Here is a 15,130-nt window from a genome sequence, read left to right as displayed (position 1 = left end):
CTAGTCTCTCCTTTGGTGTGGCAGGCAGGAAATTATGCACAATCGCTAGGCCCTGCAAACCTAATCCCAGCCTCATTTGAGTTAACATATTTGCTAATCTGAGCAGGAAGCAATTACTGCAGAGACAGAAAAAACCTTCACCTATGTACTGGTGGTAGGTATTTGCATCTCTCACTCCTCGTGGCTCCATTCCAAACTTAAGTGTATCGAACAATATAGCATGCATATACCTTTTCTCAAAAAACACATTGAAAATTTTGCTCATTAGGACTGCACAATTTTGTACTGTGAACTACGTAATTCTACTTAGGTCCTGATTACAAATGCCTTGGAGGAGAGTGTGATATCTATGGCATATGTTAAGTTAAATACCTAGAGGGGTCTCAATTTATTTATGTGGAGAAGTGTGGCTCAATGGTTAGAGCGGCAGACCTCGATGCAGAGCACTGGTCCGGGACCAGGGTTCGATTCCCGTCGCGGCAGGGTCTCGGGCTATAAATTCCGCGGACCGGATATTCTCGCCTCAGTGCCTATTCTAATCATGGGTCCCACGCTGCAACTCTGGGCAATAGCTTGCTTAATCTCCACAACGGCCCCACAGCGCTGGGGATGCCTGGCTTCACCCTGGGGATGCACAGGAGTGGACATTTCACAGGGAAAGCCAGGAAGGGTTCCCTAGCGGTATGAATACAGCACTGGGAGACCCCGGTCCGGGGTAGCTGTGCGCTATATAAGTACTAGCACATTTACATTTATCCAGTGTGATAAATAGCACAAATTGGGAGTTTTGTCTGAAAATGGAGCATAAGATACAGATTTTAGGGTTCTCTGCACCAAAACCTGCATGCTCTGTGATTTACAAGGCACTTATCCCCCAGCAACCTTTTTACCAGGTACATTTTGGCAAGGGCAACCTGTTGTGTGTCGATTTAGATACCGTATATAGGTTTCCCGATTTATGTCCTTATATAGGCACAATTCGCATTGCCATATTTAGGCATAGAAATCCTACCCTTATTTAGGCATTATCCATGATAACCAAATACAGGCATGGCCACCTACATCCATTCATCTATGTCACAACGAGTTCTTGGAAAACCAGACTCTTAAGTCTTTAGGACTTCCCCTTGCTTGGATATTGATTTCTACAAGAACTCATTTATTATGCATTAACATCTATTCCTTAGGGGTTCATTCATGACGTTCTTCTGCCCGAATTTTACGTCAATACTGGCATTCCTAAACAACTTCAAGGTATAAATATACCTTCACTTACCATGGCAAACCACTGTTCGACTGCATACTTGCAGGACGCGGCTCGCCACGGCAAGTTCGGAAGGAAGTCAAGTCCCCGCCTGACGCACTGACCAGACGCTGTCATCCTCCTCGCAGAGAATCCAGCTCCAGTGTTTCTGACTCCCCCTGAGGGGTGTTAGAGATCGAGACTCGGAAAGAGATTACAACCTCACTCATTCTAAGGTATGGCGCGGACTAGAACCTAGAGGGACTTTTGGAAAATCTTGGCATCTATAGCTAAACTAGACTATAGACAAACAGCACCTACTTCTTTACCTCATACTACACTTAGGTGAGGTACACAGGGGTATAACTAGCTAGAAGCATCAGATGAGTATTAACATTTTAGCCTGTGTTATTTATGTATGTATTTTATGAATATCTGTCACAGCTACACACCATGCTATTGCAGTATTATTTTATCTTACTGCTAACGCTGTACATATTTTACATCTCATTCTGTCTTACGATTGTAGCAGTTCATATCTCTTGCACAAGAAATAAGACTGTTCATTAAACCCTTTTTATTGAAACGCCCATCTATCTATGTCTGTGTAACGCTGTGGAAACGAAGCATGCATGATTGACTGAGTGAAACTGTTATCTATTGTTTCCACGATTCTCAGATTGTTCCGATTCTAAGGGAAACAAAGTTGTCATGTTTATGAGGTTGTCAGAAACTAATTCCTACTTGTTTATTCGAGAAGTTTCTAGTGACCTCTGAGTTAGCTGGCACACACAAGTAATTAAGTTTAATGTACTCGATAGAGACATACTGACCTCAGTCCTATGTCAAAGCTATAGTGTATATTATTCCAATGCGCAGGGCCTAACAGGAATATAGGGACTACACTCCAACCTGTTGAAATTTACCTGGGAAAAATATAGTGGTTGTGGGGCTTGCGATGTGGATATGAGCTGTACCAGGAGCTACCATGCATTTCAACATTAACTAGGACAAACATAATCGGTGGCTTTAACAACTTATGTTCATATAACACAACGTTTTAAGCATGGTACAAAGGTGGACACTACAAACAACAACACTTAAAACATATATCTCAAACGTTTTTGAAAAACATAATTGATGGAGCTTTTAAGCTCTGCCTGATTCTGAATGACTAACCATTACTCCTCAGCACACAACTTAATTAAGATATCTGCAAGTGGTGGGATTTAAAAAAAAGCAACATAACTAATGCTCTTCGGTACTTTTGAGACTTTTATTTATAGGGGTTCTAGTATACAACACATTGTAAACTTAGCATTGCTTGAAAACAGTTTCAGTTAAATATATAAATGTGTGTTCTACATTACACAGGATACAGGATTGGATTAGCTATTTAATATATCCCAGAAGGATGAAAAGGTAAGATGCCTTTGTTGGGATTCAAATTTAAATCCATGTCTGGCAGGCTTTAGAGTTGGTTGAGTGACTGAAGGTTCAAGCCATGCTGGGGACAGATGCCTTGATCTGGCTCACCTTGAGGTCCTCTGAGACCCTTAAGATCAAAAAGAAACAAGTTTGCTTGATGCTTTTCACTGCCACTCACACTCTAACCTCATGCAGCAAGAATTAAAAACAAAGCATTGACCTGTGATATAAAACAGGAGAAAGTAATAGCCATCTAGTGTCTGAAATTCACAATGAGAAACCAGAGAAGCTGAGTTCAATCCCAGCTTCCTTGCTTGACTGAATGGTGTGATCATAGGCAATATTTAATTTAACCATACCTCCTTTTATTATTGCACATGGCAGCCCCTTGAAATACTTGAGCACTGTATACAAACGTCTTGCTTTGGTTTAATAGTCTATAATGCTTCTACATGTATATTACGAACCTAGGCCACATTTAGGGTGCACAAGACAACTGTCTTGCCTCTTAGTGGCTTATTTATAGGATTTTGGCATAGGGCAGTGCAACAAGACACCTCGCTGTGCTGCCATATGCCAAAGTGAAAGGGCAGGAATGCATCATATTTTTGCAATATGGTGCCTTTCGGTCCTTTCACCCTGCGTTGGTGTCGTTTCTGCAGCCTAGCCCCAAATCATGCACCCTTGCATCATTGTGCAAGGGTGCCTCCGTTGCATGCAGGATTGTTTTTGTGCAGGAAGGGGCACCTTCCTGCACAAAAACAATGCTAATAGGTGTTTTCCTTTTTCTATGTGTGCTGCAGAATGCAGAACACATAGATCCATCCTCACATCCTTCATTTCACTCATCCATACACCCATTCACCCATCCATTCTGTCAATCATACATCTATACTTTCACTCATCCATCCATCTTCCCTTTCTCGCTCCAACCCCCTTTCACTTAGTGATCCTTTCACCCGTTCAACAATCCATCCACTCATCCACTCATGAATCTATCCATTGACACTATCACTCATCCATCCATCATTTATCTCATCCATCCCCTTTTCACTTATCCATCCATCATTTTGCCTATCTACCCTCCCTGTAACTCACTCATCCATCCTTACAACCACCCTCTCACTCATCCATCCATCCATTCACCCTTTCACTTATCAATTCATCAATCAATCCATCATTTCACCCATCCATCCGCCCATTCACTCGGCCATCATCCACCCTCTCTCTTATCTATCTACGCTTTCACTCATCCATCCACGATTTTACCCCTCCATCCACCCTTTTAACCACCCATCCACCCTTTTACCCATACATCCACCATTTCACCGATACATCCACCATTTCACCCATATATCAATTAATTTACCCTTTCTCTCATGCATCTTTCATTCACTCATCCATCCATCCTTTCTCTCATGCATACATTCACCATTTCACTCATCCATTCATCCCTTCACTAATCCATCCAACCATTTACCCATTCCTTCACTTACAGCCTCACCAAACTTTGCACATTTATTATGAGCTGAGCCTTTGACTGCAGAGTTGCAGACAGAAGAGGTATATCAAGAACTCCACCCTGCTGTTGTCCCCAAAGCGAAGCTAGGGCAGGGAAGGGTTCACTATGTCCCTGCAAATAAGCAATCTGAAAACTTGGAAGTCATGAGTCATGCATGATGCCCACGGCCGAGACCTGAGGTGACTGTGACATGGTGTTTTTTCCAGGGCTTTTAGTGGGTTAAAAAAACGTGGGGGTCTCTCCAAATGGTATGTCCGATGTAATTAAGGGCATAGCTTAAAACAGGTAGCAAAAGTCAGTGCTTAGCATAGTGTGCAGCCCGACTGGTATTCTGCTACTTCTGTTATTGCATCCAGATACATAATAAATTACACCTACAACAAGCCAAGACTATTGGCTTGGTCAATGGTTGTTAGTTGCATAAAATAAACAAAGCAGCAACTTTGGCTTTGTTGTATATAATATTGATAATGTCTCTGTTCTAAAATGATGAGACTGTGAAAGACCCATAACCCCTTCTTTTTAACTTCTTTCACTGGCTTCTTTACATGAACTTGATTCTGTAAATTTCTTTCATTTCAGGTGCAATTTTTTAGGTGCAACAATGTTCTTTATATACTGTTAAAGCAGGAGGATGCCCACCACATGATTTAACAGCCCAGACTGGCCCATAGTCATTCTGTGTGTGACAATCAGCCAGCATGCACAATAACAATGGGCGGTGTTGGGCTGCTCTTGTACTCAGAGGAAGAGTGGGAGGCGGCCCCATCAGGGAGCTGAGGCTTCTCGCAGGGGAACAGTGCTGAACCCTGCAATGCCCAAATTTACGGACAAAAGGCGTCCATAAAAGGGATATCACGAACAATGGCGTGAGCTCTAAATCACAGACGGTCCGTGAAATTTACGGGCGGTTGGTCACCCTACTAGAAGGTCAGACCAACTCCAGCCAGGGCAGCCCAGCTGACGGCAGCTGACAAGGAGGGGGACTGAAGCCTGTTCTCCGTTCTGCCCAATGGGTGTTGCGAGCCTGCGTCTTGGCGGCCAGCAAATGTCACCTCCTTGGATTTAACCTTGCACCAAAGCAACTTCTGGTTCAATGCAGCACTTCAAACAAAACAAAAGATAACACGATCCTAAGTTGCCCTGCTGGTCCCACCTGCTTCATTATCACAACCTATAAATCCATGCTAACCCCAATTGTCAGATGCATGTTTCTCCTGGCACTCGATCACTGGAACACTCTCACACTGCATGTGAGCCGATGTGCATAAAAAAGTCCATAAAACAGCACCTACCTGGCCAAGAGAGTGTGAAGAAATAGCTACACAATGAGACAATCTGGTAAATGTCACCCCACGCTTTCAGCCATGCTTTTAAGAAGCTGTGATTTCAGTTATTGTCATCAAGCAGTCTTGGGCAGGAAAGTAGTCGAGTACCTACCAATGCTAACATACATACTTGAACTCTAAACAACCCAGCTTTCAGGCTGTTTTGAAAAATCCTTTGTTAGTTTTATATGAACATGTATATTCTGCTCCCGGCACATGTGCATGTGATTCCTAGCACACATTTTAGAAACTGAATTTCATTATTGAAAAAACATGTCTGCGAAAAGGTGAAGCCCATCTATAACAACAGGTGTGTTTATTACAGAAGATAATTGACGCACAGAAAGGAGGGGTATTGTTGACTTTGAGAAAGTTGCTCGAGAAAGGTCGGTGCAAGGTGCACTTCTTGATAAGAGTGCCTGGCAGCGCTCACGTATACGCTGAAACCCCCGGGGACACTTGAGAGCAAGTTGTGAGAGGACTTGCTTCCATTGTTTAAGAGCAAAACAATTCATGAATTTTCGCACATTTTCAATCCAAGAGCCACAATTGAAAGTAAAATAAAAAGTAAATCTCTCCCACTTGGAACGTGTTGAGAAAGAGCTGACAGGAAACATGCAGCTGTGGACGCTTATCGGCTTTCCCAGGCTTGGCGTTCAGTTGGTTCCCGCTCCCTCGCCCCCCGCGAGCTCTCTGAAATGTTTCTGCTCCGTCCTCAGATGTTTGTTGACGTGGCTTCCTGTGTGAGATTGGAGAGCAGCACTGAAAGCACCAATGGAAAGGGTGCCGAAAAAGTACACCCGTAGAGACAGTGTTAGAAGACATACAGCGTGCACCACGGGACAACACGCCCTGAGAATACGCACATGGAGCGAATGCTCACTTGATGAGACTCCTGCAGTGGCTGCCTTACACAAGTGAGGAGGCTGCATCAGGAGCGAGACACCACCCACACACAGAGCAGAGGTTGTACCAGCCGACTGACTTCACCAGTGAAATCAGCAATATAGTTCATAAACACATTAGCAAAATCTTGAATTTCATGCCATAGCAATCCCATGTTTGACTGTATGAAGATGTGTAAACAGGTATATTCTCCAACAACTGCTTATTGATTACATTCAAAACATGCTTATGCAGACATGAAACAAAAGTAACGACATAATACAATCACACAAAAACAGAGACAAACAAACGGGAAAAAGTAAATTCAGTCATTTTACACACACGGACTCCAGCAGGAGTACCTCATTTTGAGATACTATGGGGCAGATTTACAAGCCCCTTTGCGACACTTTTACGCCGCCGTTGCATCACTTTTCTGACAAAGCGGGAGCGTAAACCATGCGCCACGTTGCGACGTATTTACAAAGTGACGCATCTTGCGTCACGTTGTAAAGCCCTGCGCCACATGAAACCTGCGTCAGATTTCATGTGGGTGTTCTGTCGCAGAGTGGGCGTTCCCTCGCAGGAAGGCCCCTTAAAACTGACGCAGTGAAATCTACAAGCTGCTGCGTCAAATCCTTACGTCTGCTTGAAGCAGGCGTAAGGAGTGATGCACCATGGGTGGCCCCTGTGCATTGCAGGAGATGCGTTGCGCTTGCGACGTGACTCCAGCAATGCGCCACCCGTACGCCACAAGATGCGTCACGCATCTTCCCCTCAATGCATGATAGTGTTGTGGCGTAAGGGGGGGATTACGTGACGCATCTGTTCTGGCGCATCCCTGCTGATTTGCAGAGATGCGCCAGAAGTTGTAAATCTGCCCCTGTATATACAAAACTATGCAAAAAATAATTACTATCGGACTAAGCTGGAGGAAGGTCAACCCCTCCTGACCTCTCTCAATCCGTCAAAAGCCAACAGTTAAATAAGTCGATACCTGATTAAAACGAGGGCCAAGGATCATGTGCTAAGAAAAACACAATTTCAAAGCCATAACAATTAGCACATTTCTTTCATTGAACCTTGGATGTTTGACAGCTCCAGCATTTCCCTTATCACGTACTTAATAGCTAACTACGCTTTTTAATCGAATTAACCAGTAATGTCGGTGCTGAAAAAGCAATGACAGACTAGCACACATTCAAAGAACCGAAAACACACAAACACTTGCACGAGACTAGCGCAGAGAGATACAGGGGCAGATTTATGACGACTGGCATATCAGCAGGGATGCGCCAGTTATTATACAGTGCTGAAACAAGCCTGCCTCTGCCCCTGGCCCAATTGAAATTTGGACACAAAGCAGGGACGATGTCCTTGTTGCTGTGCTCGTGCAAAAATAGAACATTGAGGCCTGTCTGGGACACCTCATGAGTCATAACTTTACGCGCACCTTTATTAAGCTAAGTTGACAGCTTGCATAGACCACATCTGTCCCTCCATCTGGTCGGCGCTTAGGGATTTATGTGGCCCAGAGTTAGCGCCCAAAACATGATAACCCCTACTAGTGGCAGGTATGAGCAAGCATTCGAAATACAAAAATTAACACGGAAACATGCAGCTTGCTGTTAAATTGCGTGGAATCAACTGCAGGTTATCCTGGAGCATACGTCACGGCAGAACGTGCACAAGCTATCTGCTAACGGTCCCCGCAGGATAGCGGCCGGCGTGCCCCCTTTACACAACCCTGCATTATTATTTCTCCTTTTTCATGCCTGGCTTTGCCTTTAAACGCTTGCAGGTTATTTTATGGGGATTTACACTTTGTCCCAGCTCGCCTTATGTGCGGCAGATGGATTTACTTACAGGAGCCCTTCTCCTCGCCCCCCTCCTCGGCAGATAGATTAGACAGGAGCCGGGAAGAGGTGGACCAATCTAAGATGAGAAGACACAGACTGCTTCGCACAGTCCCCTTCTTTTCATGCCGCAAATAGACAGCACGGTCCTAGATTGCCACCTTGCCGGATCAAGTGATCACAGGCCAGGGATGAAGCGATCAGTGGTGGGGCTTGCTGTGGCAACCGGCTGGGGCTGCAGCAACAGTCACATATATATATATGCAACCTGTTAGCATTGTAACTACATATTTGTAACTTGTTAGCATGTTTAGTCTATATTGTGTACCTGTAACTTTATATATGTAACTTGTTAGCGTGTTTGTCTATCTTGTGTACCTTGTGTAATCTACCTCGCACTCATTTTAGGTCAGCTTTGTAGATATGTATTTTACTCCAGTTCTAACCTAACGCTGACACCTTTTATATTTTTTACAATAAAAATATGCAACTTGTTAGCGTTGTAACTGCATTTATGTAACTTTTTAGCGTGTTCAACCTATCCAATTACCTGTAACTGTGTATATGTAACTTCTTAGCATGTTTAGTCTATCTTCTGTACCTTTTGTAACTTACCAGGTTCTTGGAGGTCCAAATGGAGGTGCAGAGAAGTAAGGCAAAGCTGTGATTGTTCATTCAATGTTGAGGCACGCAGCACCGAGCACACCCGTGTCAACGTAACAGACGACTGGACCACCATGTACCAGCGTCTCTCCAAGGAGCTCCACATTCTTCCACGCACCTTCGCCATGGTGTCCTGGCCCGCCCTCCTGACCCTCCTGACTAGGGTGACCAACCGTCCGTAAATTTCACGGACAGTCCGTAATTTCGGCCGTCTGTCCGTTGTCCGTGAAGGATTGTTTAACGGACGCCATTTGTCCGTAATTTTAACCGGGCACCGATCGCACCACCCTAAAGACGACACAACTTCCACCCACCTCCCTGCTTGACTCTGATGCTGTTGAGGTCGGGTGTCACAGACTGATGCAGTACCGAAGCTCAGATCCCCAGCAGCATTGGAGAGGCACAGCGGGATGGCGACCCTTACACCTTCCGCCCGTGATGAGCTGTTAAGAGGTCCTTGAAGGTGACTGAGAGGGAGGGGTTGCGGCTTCAGGCGCAGGGGCATCTATTCAGATGCAAACTGCCCTGAATGTCTCATGTCTCTGCAATTTAGAGGGGCCTCACACATTCCCTTCCTGCCCAGGGCCCCAAACATCCTAGAACCGGCCCTGATTACCCCGAGGCAGCACGTGGTTCTCTTCACATAGCTTAATTACTGTTACTACATTGTAAGCAAACCTCGGTTCTGCAAACATGCAGTCTATAATGTAATAAAATAAAGAAATGGCACAATCATACCCACACTGATTAACAAAGTATGGAGGACAATCGGTTAAATCAGTTCTCTTGGAGTATCTCCTCTAAGTACTGTACATCACAGTGGGGGATGGCAAAACTAACATTTTCGAAAGAGAGCCTGTCTTCTCCTTGTCTTGTCCAGGAGGGGGTGAGGAGCCCTACCCCACCCTGGAAGAGACCAAGATGATACTAGAATACTGCAGGCCCACTCCTGTGCCCACCCTGGTGGATCCTGTTCCCCCTCCTGTGATGGCGTGATGGCTCCTGCCCCCCGCCCAGTGATGGCTCCTGTCCCCCCCATGTGGTGGCTCCTGTCCCCCCCACGTGTAATGGCTCATGTCCCCCCTGTGGTGGATCATGCCCCCCCCCGCCTGTGATGGCTCCTGTCCTCCCCCCTGTGGTGGATCCTGTCTCCGCCCTGAGTTGGTTCTGTCCCAATCCTGGAATGGCTCCTGCAGCGAGGGTGAAGTTCTTTTTTTTTTTTGTTTGTTTTTAAAAAAAAAATATATATATAATGGAGCCCAAAACTTTCTCATGGAGCATGCCCCGCTTTCAACAACGGATTTGGACCAATAGTTAATTTGCAATTTTTCATACTCCAAAGGCAGAAAAAAGATTTATACAAATTAATCAAAAAATGACCCCCAGATTTTTTAAAATGTCCTTCCCCCCCCAATCCTCAAAACGTAACTTCGCTCACTCATCTTTACTCTTTGCATTTTGGAAAACCATTCGTGCATGGATGGAGTTTGATTTGTACGCCAGTTTTGAAGTAACAACGATCTGGCAACTGCCATGCAAATATAAACTAATTTAGCGGATGATACAGATAAATTGAAATGCGAATCAAAACCATAAAGCATCAGTTTTACATTTGAAGATATCTGAATATGACAATTAAGGCTTAAAAAAACAAAAATGTCATCCCAAAATGCTTTAACCATACAACAATCGGCGATTACATGAGTCCAATTTGCAGGGGCAAAATTTAAGCATCGAAAACAATTCGGAAGATAATTGCTGTACATTTTGGCTATTGCGTCCGGGGTACGATACAGAAGCCATTTTCCAAAAAATAGCATTCTACGCCAGTTAGCTCCCCTTAATGTGGAAAAATTAAGCTTATTAATAGTTCGCAACGTAGACAATGTCAAAACATGGTTTTCTTGTTCCCACCATTTTTTTACAGCTTTAGCGCACAGATCCCTTTGTCTTGATTGAGCGAGACAACGCTTCCACTCTCCGGGTTTCCTTATCAAATTATTATTAAAAAAAAGATCATTGTTTAAAGAAGAGATCTGAGTAAACGATGTGGGAGCATGTTGCTGGAGGAGTTGATAAATGTGAGTGTAAGACCCGGCTAACAAAAAGTTTCTTGAAGTTAATAATCGCATCTCCGGCGGAGTTATCCACCTTGTATATTGCAAGAAATCACCCACTTTGCTAAATCCAGCATTTGTCCAATGACCCATTAAATCAGAACCAACCACCTGTCCATAAAATGAGAGTAGATTAATCAACGAAGATGAAGAATTAAACAGAGAAAGCGAATATCTTCTGAGCATAGCCGTACGCTTCCTAAAAAAACAGGCAATTATTTTGTACCTGACCAATTTGGGAGATTTAGGAACTTGAAGGGGGGGAAAAATTTGACTTTCCGAAAAAATAAATCAAAGAAAAAACTAATAAATACGTTAGAGTTTGATATTGAAGATTTAAATCGAGTCGAATACTGAGCAAAGTAAGCATTATAATAATCTCTAATATTCGGCAGTGCGAGGCCTCCATTATGTAAATCCTCATAAAGAGTGTTCAGCGCAATACGAGGCGTTTTATGTGCCCACAAAAAGCGCAAAAATATAGATTCGATTTTAGTAAAAAAACTACCCGGAAGAAAGCAGGGAATCGTTGAAAACAAAAAATTAAACAACGGTAAAATTGACATTTTAATCAACGCGACTCGGCCCAAGATTGATAGTGGTAATTTATTCCAGCGAGTAAGCATTGAGCCAACTTTCTGACGGAGGGGATCAGAATTAAGACTATAGAGATCTTTAACTGAGGCGGTGAAAAAAAAAACAAGATATCTTTTGGGTTTATTATTAATGCAGCCCCTTAAATCCGGATATAATTCAGGTTTATGATTGCCACAGACCAATATTTCTGTCTTTTTTTTATTAATACGATAGCCCCCGAAAGTCTCAAATTCCTCAAAGAGCTGAAATACACGAACTTGTGATAGCAAATCGGATTTAATGAGAAGCATAATATCGTCAGCATAAAGTTTTATCTTTGACATTGATGGAATCGGAGGCGAAATCTCTGCACACTGCCGAATTGCAATTGCAAGGGGTTCAATAAAAAAAGCAAAAAGAATTGGTGATGAAGGACAACCCTGGCTTGTACCCCGATTAACTGACACAGATCCTGCTGTCAATGATTAATAATAATATTTGCTTTAGCACCCGTGTAAAGATTACGAATAAAATTAATAATAATTAATGGGATATGAAAGTATTGCAAAATAATAAAAAGAGTCTCCCAGACCACCAAATCAAAAGCCTTTTCCGCATCAAATAACATAATTATAGCTGGAATCCTCAGTGTCTGAAAGTAATCCAGGGCTTCCGAAAGATAATGAGTATTAGTCATCAATTGTCTACCAGCGATAAACCCATTTTGATCTTCATGGATCAAATCTGGGGCAATATGGTTAAATCGAATAGCGAGTAATTTAGTAACGATCTTATAGTCCGAGTTTAACAGGGTAATGGGGCGATATGAATTAGGATCGTTAGCGTCCTTCCCCTTCTTCAGAAAGCTGACCACAGTACCCTCGCGAAACGAATCTGGAATGGAAGCTCCAGCGAGCATGGAATTAAGGAGTTGTAAAAAAATATCAGAGAAGGCAGGAAAAAAGACTTTAAAAAATTCCGCGGGTAATCCGTCTGGGCTGGAAGCTTTCCCTGAAGGAAGTTCTTTCACTACCGATTGCACCTCTTGTAAGGAAAATTCACTAACCATATTTAATTGCTCAGATTCGGAAAGGGAAGGGATCACATCCTTTCTCAAAAAAGCGTTTAATTTTAGCTGATCTATTTCATGCTGATGGCTATATATTTTTTGATAGTGAAAGTGCATTATTTTACCTATCCCATCCAAATCAGTCACATATTGATTAGTGACGGGACAAATTAAGCCCCGAATTAGATTGGAGGCAGCTTGTTCTTTGGCCTGCCAGGCCAGAAATCTACCCGTAAAATTACTTTCTTCGTAGACTTTCTGGTGTTGACTATGAAAAAACGCCTCTCCTTGCTCAAATAAATATGTACTGAATTCACGTTTAGCTGCATCTAGTTGATCTTTGATATTTCTAGAGGGATTTTGTTGTCTTAAAGCACTTAGAACCTGTATACGATGTTCAAAAGAGTTTTTTATAGCCCTAGCAGCGATAGATGTGGCAGCATCTTTCCCAATTATAATTCCACGAATAAAAGCCTTTAGGGTGTCCCAGATAATACTGAGAGGGGCGGTGCCAGTACTGCAAATTATAAATTCTCTAATCATATCTTTTAATTCGGAGACCCATATTTCATACCCAAGATATAATTTATTAAAGACCCATCTTTTAAAAGACCTTCTAGTACTCCCTAAAATAAATTCCCTAATAAGCATAGCATGGTCAGAAAATACATTATGCACCGTATTATAATAACCTAACCTGAGATTACGTGAGGCAAGAACAAAATCAATGCGGGATGAAGATTTAAATCTACTCGACCAACAAGTATATTCTTTTTTGGAGGGATTGTCTAAACGCCAATGATCAGAGAGATCCAATAGTCTTTTATAGTTAGAGATGGTCTGGAAGACTTTAGGTTTAAGTTGTTTTTTTGGTTGGGACGATGAATCCAGTTTAGGATCCATCAAAACATTAAAGTCGCCAGCCATCACAATATCCCCTGACACCGTCAATAGGGATTGGAACATCTCTTCAAAGATATTAGAATCATCATTTAATGGGCCATAACAACTGAGAAAAATAAGAGGTCTCGGTCTATTTTTGACTCTGCAAGAGACCCAGCACCAGCGCCCTAAGCCCCCAGCTTCTGAGTGAATAATTTCCGCATGTATGTTCTTATTTAAAAATATCGCCACGCCTCGTTTAGATTCATTGCATGATGCGAAACACCGAAACGAAGCCCATGATTTAAACATTGAAAACTGATCTATCTTAAGAGAGGAAATATGAGTCTCCTGTAATAAGATTACAGAAGGATTTTTTGCCTTAATCCAGATTTCAACCGCTCGCCTTTTCTTAATATTATTTAAACCGTTGACATTAAGAGAAAACAATTTCAAACTCTCCTTATTTGACATTAACATCTTAAGTTATCTAATTGTAAGCAATCGTCATCAGGCCTCATCTTGCCATATTTTAAGTTGACACATGCGTAATAAAAAAGAAACCTGGCATCATCAACTTAATTTTTTGTTATAGCCCCACCATCACCCCCGTCACCATCATCACCCCCATCACCCCCATCACCAACCCTGCCCTCACCCCCCAAAGCCCCACCCACCAATGGCCCAACTTCCCCTTCCCACGCTGACCATTGGGACCTACCCCACTCCATTGGGGTGACCTGTCGCACTCCCTGGGCCCCCTGGATTCCACACTCCCTCATGCTTGCTGACCCCCCCCAGTCCTACCAAACAGTCCGCACCCCAAAAAGAATCAGGACTTGTGACATCTAAGAACACAAAAGAGTTCTGCACAAATTCCTCGAAGTTTTAACTTAATTAAGAATTCGAAATCTCCTTAAGCAAGTCCCTTGCTGCTGCGATATCGGATAGCATAAAGAATTTGCCTTTCACTAAGACTTTGAGTTTAGACTGTTGTGCTATCGAGTCTTGGGCCCCTTTAGATTTAAATAACTGTAACATTTGGACAAACTCTTTTCTTCTCCGAGCAGCAGAGGCAGACATGTCTGAAAAAATGCGACATTTCACAGTTTCATTAACAAAAAATTGTCTTTTCTGAATTGCCGTCGAGAGAATAGTCTCTTTAATCCGTATATCAGAAAAGTTTAATAGAATTGTACGAGGAAGGGAGGAATTTGGAAAAGGTTGGGCGGGGACTCGATGAGCTCGCGTAATAGTTAGGTCACCTTAATGATTGGGAATCAGTTTTGATTTTAAAAAAGAGGTAACCCACTGCAACGTACTAGAGCCTTCAAGACCTTCGGGAACCCCCACTATACGAAGATTTGACCGACGGTTATAATTCTCCAAATCATCTAGTTTAGATTCTAGCAGGCGTGAGGCGAGGGAAAACTGATTTGTGTCTTTTTTGACCTTAATCATTTGATCCTCCAGAATAGAGATACGAGTTTCAGCTTCTTGGAGACGGGCAGGGAATGTAGAAAAGAGATCCTCCATTTTGTCCAGACGCTGATTGATCAAA

This window comes from Triturus cristatus, chromosome 11 (assembly GCF_964204655.1).
Source record: "Triturus cristatus chromosome 11, aTriCri1.1, whole genome shotgun sequence".
Lineage (NCBI taxonomy): Eukaryota > Metazoa > Chordata > Amphibia > Caudata > Salamandridae > Triturus > Triturus cristatus.
Note: the sequence above shows the minus strand (reverse complement) of the source record.